The 7,548-nt window shown below is 35.2% G+C and overlaps 1 pseudogene; it reads left to right on the forward strand.

Annotated features, from left to right (window-relative positions):
- Positions 1-877: 877 nt before the first annotated feature.
- Positions 878-6,590, forward strand: LOC113291935 (annotated as a pseudogene).
- Positions 6,591-7,548: the final 958 nt, after the last annotated feature.

The raw sequence follows: 7,548 nt of genomic DNA on the forward strand, positions 1-7,548 counted from the left end.
TTTTTAACATTTCGTCAGAAATCTTATTTCAACTTTTTTTGCGATACTTTTAGGTATTCATTTTTGTTTTGATTGGTTAGCAAATCCTAGTTTGATTAGTCGATTTTGCATTTGTGGTTAATTTTATGTTAAGTTCCTGGATTCGTTAAATTAATAACATTTTTGTGGAAATACTTAATTTGTATGAGATCTATTCGAGGTATATTGAATTTTTGTGGAGAATCCTTTGGTTTTGATTGTTGAAGGTCTATAATTCATACATTGAGTCTTAATTCTCTTCCATACAGATTTGAAGGAGTCACTTTAATAGTTCTTGATTATTTGTTATGAAGGAGATGCGTATTTTGGCGGTCCGTCTTTGATGCTGCCGGTAAGATTATTCAAGTTTGGAGATATTGTATCACCAATTCCTACCACTGGTAAGTCATACATTTTTGTTATTATATAATTTCTACTTATTATCTATGTTTTCCATTATGAGTTTGAAGGATAGTATCTTACTGTTAACGATGATTCGATTAGATTTGTGCATGTTAATTGATGGTATTTATGCGGAGAGTTAATAGGGATAGTTTCCAGCTAAGCATTGATAAGTTAAAAAATGATTAATTGATTGAGAATGATATGTTTTTTAGATTTAAAAAGAATTTCATTTTGACAAATTAAATCTTAGAACTGGGAACCAACAGAGTGGTCTCCATCCCAGTCTTACTACATAGATTATCTAGGTGGAATTGCGTGAAAAAACTTTAGACAATTGACGTCTTAATCAAGTGTCTATATGTTGGGAGATTATAGTGTCTGGTTGTTTTGGTGGAAGTAACCAAGGTATACGACTATGAGTGGTGTATGCAAGCACATGTGTTAGGTTGGGAATATGGTGGTCGAGATGATGAAGACGACTCTGAGTGTTGCATGTATTATGCCTCCAAGGTAAGTGCTCAGTTTGAGCCATGTTCCCATAAATCCTGCATTGGCTGCATAACCAGGCACCTTCTCAATTGACAAAGATGTTTCTTTTTTGCGATCCAATATTACTTGAGGTGGTTCGTTTGATCTCAACACACTGTGACGTTTTTTTTTTTGCCTACCCAATAATATCATTCTTACTATTTTTTTTGTTATTTCTTTAATTATTAATGTATACATAATTATATACGTATTGATTTTTAATGTGTACATAATTGTACACTTGTTGATTTTCATGATCATTGTTACTTTTTTCCGGTTAGTTTAAATAATTATTCACGTTTCTTCCGGTTAGGTTAAAGAAGTGGTTGAGTTTTTGTAAACAAGGTACTCTAAAATTTCAGTGTTTGCTTAACAGTAAACTTGTTTTCTAGCATAGGATAATAATCAGAAAAATACAGCTATATAAAAATGGTTTATTATAACTATGCTTCTTAAGCTTGAGAAAAAACCATTTGCACGAGGAGATGGAACTTCACAATTTTTTCTTTTATCCCCACTTGTATGAACGTTATAATAAGAACAACTTGGTGAGTTACCATTTTATCCAATTTTTCTTGTTTGTTTTTTGCATTCTAACCATATAATAAGAACAGCTTGGTGAGATATCATTTGATCCAATTTTCCTTGCTTGTTTCCGCACTCTAACCATAAATATGATAGCACATTATATAGATGTATATAATACTTATTTCTGGGTTAATAATATGACAGATACTTTAAACACTTGCTTTACTAGTTTATGCACATTTTGTTTCTTATGGATGTGTACATAGTTGTACCCCACTTTCTTTCTCAATAATATATGCATGTTTTGTGAGTATAGGTGCTGGATTTTTGTAAGCGTGTACATTGTTGTACACCATTGTGTTCTCCCATGATTTTATGGCGTTTTTTGTAGGTATACATGTTGGATTTTCGTTGGTGTGTACACCATTTTACAATCTCAATAATATTTATGATCTTTTTCGTGGGTATGGGTGCTGGACTAGTTGAAGTTTTTAGGTGTCCACATAATTACGCTATCTCAATAATATATGATCTGTTTAGTGAGTATGGATGTTAGTTTTGTAGGTGTGTATATAATTGTACAACATTGTGCTCTCTCAAAAATATAAAAATTATTTTTTGATGAAACCCTAAGGATATCATGAGATGATTTTAATAGCATGGTTGCTATGTATTTAGGAAATTTTCTAGGGAGCTTAAGAAAGGTAACAATGAACACCATAATGTTATCTCAATATTATATAACACATTTTGTAGGTATGGATGTTGGACTTTTGTAAACGTGTACATAGTTGTACACCATTGTGCTATTTCAATGATATATGACCTGTTTTTTTGAGTATGAACGTTGGATTATTTTTATTTTTGTAGAGGTGTACACAATTGTATACCATTGTGATTTCTCATGATTTTACAGTTTGTTTTGCGGATGTGGATGTTGGGTTAGTTAGAGTTTTGTAGAGGTATACATGATAGTACACTAGTATGCTCTGTGATGAATGGATGGCCTTTCATGTGGTCGATGCTACAATTTGTTAGGTATCTATAGAGTTGTACATATTTGTACACTAGTATGCTATGTATCGATTATTTTGAAGTTATTTTTGATTTTAATATTGTCGAAATCATGTTTCGGGTGTACGACATGTTTACGATGTACATAGTTGTACACATGTGAATTGTTAATGTGTACATAGGTTGATTATTAATGTGCACATAGTTGTACACGTATTGATTGTTAATGTGTATATATATATATACACATGCTGACTATTAATGTACACATAGTTGTACACATACTGATTTTGTGCGTGTGGATTTTTGTAGTTGTGGAGGAAGGTTAGAGATCTCAAGGGAGAGATTGTTCCAATGGACCTGTTGTATATAATGGAAAGGTTTTTTTGAAGCTGCTCTATCTTTTCATCATTCAATGAAATAATTACTGTAAGTATCAAAGTTATATATGGTTCTTTTTATTTCGTTGATATTGTATTTTTTGTGTTGTGGAAGTTGTATTGAACTCTAATATGTTTCAATTTGGTTTGCAACATGTGACTGTTTTGTTAAGAAGGGAAACTTTGGTTCATATTTGCTGGTATGAATTTGCTTTAGCTCATTATTTCACCATTTTGCTTCATATACTTGATAGTTTGCAGCTATAAGCATGTAGTTGTGTTTATGTTGGTAATACTGGTGCTTAAGGTACAAGATTCAAGTTGTATGTGTGTACAAACTGGTGCACCTTGTCTTGTTTCACGAATATATTGCCTGCTATATGGGTATAAATGTTGGATTTTTTGGATATGTACATAGTTGTACACCATTGTCATGTCTCACGGAGTATTACCTGTTTTATAATTATGATTGTTGGATTTTCTAGGTTTTTACAGTTGTACACCAGTGTTCCGTCTAATTGATATATGACATGTTTTATGAGCATGTACGATGAATTTTCTAGGTTTTTTTATATCTGTACATAGTTGTACACCATTGTCATATCTCATGTATTTATGACCTGTTTTGCTGATGGATTTTCTGGATTTTTTATAGATGTGTACGTGAATGTAAACTTGTCCAGTCTCATTAATATATTGCATGTTCGTGAGTATGAGATGTCAAGTCTTATGGTCTTTTGAAGATGTGTACATAGTTGTACACCATTGCCCTGTCTCAATGATATATTGCATATTCTGTATAAGTATTAGAGTTGCAATTTTTTAATTGATCCATGTTCCGACATCATGGGTTTACAAACATTGACTCTAAGGAAAATCTTTTTCAGTATAAAACTAGCAGTATCTTCACCTTTTTGTGGATATGCATTTTATTTTTTTAATCTTCATTGTAATCAGATTTGTTGGCTCATGTTTTCTTTTTACTTTTATCTTCTTCTCCACATTTTTATTTTGACCATATTTTTTCCTATTTACCTTTAAGCTACCCCCAGACTGTGCGATCTCTTATCAAAGACGATTAATTAACCAGTAATCACCCATACCTAGTTATGTAAAGCTAAACTCCTTATACATATATTATATGACAGTGGAACTCTTTCTTTTATTAGTTATTCATTAACATTAGTGATTGATCCGTGGAAAGTGGAAATACGCTCATTTAATAATCCCTTTTTCGATAAAGTATAATAAATCATTGTACTGAGATCCTTTGAAGTCATATTAAGTTTGTGCAGTTAAACATAATCGGTTGTGTCTCTTTAAGTTAATAACTGACTAACTTTTTACGTTTGATCGCTTTCATTGCTTGGTTGTTGGTAAAAAGTTATCACTTCTTTTTCAAGCTGTGTTTCTCATATGTTTTATTGTTTTGTCTTGGATGCAGGTTAACTGCTAAACCATCCTACTCAAATCCAGCCATTATGCAGCTAGAGTTTAGCGTGGTTGATATTTTTGTCAGTCTGTGCGGACTAGAGTGACAGTCTGGCTATCATGAATGTTGGATTTTCTATAATTTTGCCGATGTGTACATAGTTGTACACTAGTGTGAATTAAAAAAAATGTAAAAATGAAAATTATATAGTCATATGGGTACTCTTTTTGTAGATCTCGAAAAGAGCTTTTCGAATATGTAAAGTTTGTGAATTTTGGACGAACGGTTCGAAAGATAAATTGTTTTTTAATTATATATATTATTTAAAATTGTTGACATCATTATGAGTCATTTTGGACTAAAATGCAAATATTTGAACTAAATTTTAAATAATAAGGATTATTAGTGTACTTTCCATATATTTGGACTAATATGTAACTAGTTGACTCGAGTCGGACTAAATACATTTAGACTGATTTTTGGACTAAACCCTATTTTTCCCCGTTCCTGAGCATCGCCTTCTTGGTCCACCAGAAATTTACGGATCTCAACCAAATCCAGATGAATCATTTTCTTCGTGGAGAGGATATATAGAGAACGGATCAGCAACTTATCTTTCTAAAACCCTTGCTTGTAACATCAAGGCAATTGCGGATTTCGGGTATTTCAAAGATTTGCCTGAAATCCTTTACAGATTACACGAAGGTCTCGACATTCGGGAGAAACTCAGGGAGGAATGGATGAGCAAAAAGAGACCGAGAACAAGGGTGATCCAACGAATTGATCGGAAGAGAGGAGGAAGGCTTTATTTTGTTAAAGTGAACGTGTGTTGGCCAAATAGGGCGACGAAGAAGAGGTTACGGAAATATATTCCGGTGAAGCCAAACCTATCTTTCTCGGAAGTTGTCAAGAAAGGGAACTTTATTTCTTTGGAGAGACGGCGGAGGCAGCGGAGGGAGAGAATGGAAGAATCGAGAAAAAGAGATGCTCTCGAGAAGGAAAAAGCCTGGAGTTTGAGGAAAGAAAAGACCAGGGAGAAGTGGAGGAAAGGAGCGGATAGGTATAATGCCGACGCGGATTATAGATTCTTACATGACAGTATCTCTGAACATTTTTCCGAGTGTTTAGTTTCCGATTTAAAGTTGTTGAATTCCGGCGAACACAGTAAGATTAGCTGGGCTTCCAAATGGTGTCCTTCTTTAGGTTCTTGTTTCGATAAATCTACTCCTTTGTGTGAAGGCATTGCAACGAGGATTTTCTTGCGGGATTCATATCCCGAGTACACAAAGATTGACGAAGCGCATTACGCCTATAGAATTCGTGATCGCCTGAGGAAAGAGTTCCTTGTTCCTCTATGCAATGCATTAGATTTACCAGAGGTTTACATGGGTTCTAACAGGTGGGATTCGCTGCCCTACAACAGAGTTCCGTCGGTTCGCCATGAAAAGCTACAAGTATATTTTCGCAAGACACGACGAGAAACGGTTTAATGATTACCTAGAAAGTGTGAAACGCGGTGAAAGCAGTATGGCTGATGGAGCGTTGCTTCCGCATTTGATCTTAGCTTCTTTACGAAACAAAGGACCTGGTCGAGATGTTGCGGAGCTTCAATGGAAGAGAATGGTGGATGATTTGTCTAAGATTGGAAAATTGAATGACTGTCTTGCAGTTTGTGATGTGTCTGGCAGTATGAATGGAACACCAATGGAGGTCTGCGTGGCTCTTGGTTTGTTAATATCAGAGTTGAGTAAAAACCCATGGAAAGGGAAAGTAATCACCTTCAGTACGAATCCGCAAATTCACGAGATTAAAGGTGATAGTTTGATATCGAAGACGGGATTCATCAGAAAGATGGATTGGGGAGGGTCTACAGATTTCAGAAGGTTTTCGACCAGATACTTCAAGTTGCCGTCAAAGGGAAACTGAAGGAAAGTCAGATGATAAAGAGGCTTTTTGTATTCAGCGATATGGAGTTCAACCAGGCTTCAAGGAAGGCTAACTATTGGGAACAGATGGGAAATGGATCCGCCGAAGAGAATGAATGGGAGACGGACTACCGGGTAATACAAAAGGAGTTTAGAGCTGCCGGGTACAAGAAGGTGCCTGAGATTATTTTTTGGAACCTCAGAGACTCGTTGGCGACACCAGTACCGGGTGAACAAAGAGGTATAGCACTAGTCAGTGGGTTTTCGAAAAATATGCTCAAGTTGTTTTTAGAAGGTGGGAATTTGAATGATCTGCAGCCGGTTGCCGTGATGGAAAGGGCAATCTCTGGTGCTTCATAAACATGAGAATAGAGAAAGACAACAACTCTGAATGAGATAAACTCTCTCTGTATATTGCAATGGGTAAAAGCTTCCAACTTATAAAGGATTACAACAGATAAAAAAGGAAGAAAATATACAAAGATATATGACCATAACTGATCGTACAACACCTAGATAACAAGGATATATGTTCTATAACTGCGTATATACATGCCAGGCTGTCAAGATATTATGATATCTTAACACACACACACACACACACACACACACACACACACACACACCCCACCCCCAGACTCAAGGTGGTATAAAACGCATCTTGAGTCTGGAAATCAAGAATTTTAGATGAGGTGCAGGATGTGACTTGGTGAAAAGATCAACAATTTGTAAGTCAGACTTCACATGAGGAAGAGTAATTGTACCATGCTTGAAATGATGCCTTGTGAAGTGACAGTCGATCTCTATATGCTTAGTTCTTTCATGAAAAACATCATTGTGAGTAATCTGTATAGCAGCCTTGTTATCACAAAACAGTGGTGTAGGTTTACGAAGATAAATTCCCATGTCAGTAAGAAGCCACCGTAACCATATAATTTCAGATGTGGTATGAGCAAGAGCTCGATATTATGCTTCAGCACTAGAACGAGAAACTATAGATTGTTTCTTACTCCTCCAAGATATGAGAGAATCTCCCCAAAACACACAATATCCTGTAATTGAGTGTCGATCAGTGACATCTCCTTCCCAGTCAGAATCTGAATAAGCTCTTAGGGTGAGATCAGACTTAGATGAAAACTAAAGACCTTGATATAAAGTCCCTTTTAAGTAGCGTAAAATTCGTAAAACAACAGCATAATGACTAGAGCGAGGAGCAGACATAAATTGACTTACTATATGTACTGCATGACTAATATCAGGTCTAGTAATAGTCAAGTAGTTGAGACTTCCTACCAGTTGCCGATACAATGTTGGATTG

The sequence above is a fragment of the Papaver somniferum genome, chromosome 6 (genome assembly GCF_003573695.1).
Source record: "Papaver somniferum cultivar HN1 chromosome 6, ASM357369v1, whole genome shotgun sequence".
Classification (NCBI taxonomy): domain Eukaryota; kingdom Viridiplantae; phylum Streptophyta; class Magnoliopsida; order Ranunculales; family Papaveraceae; genus Papaver; species Papaver somniferum.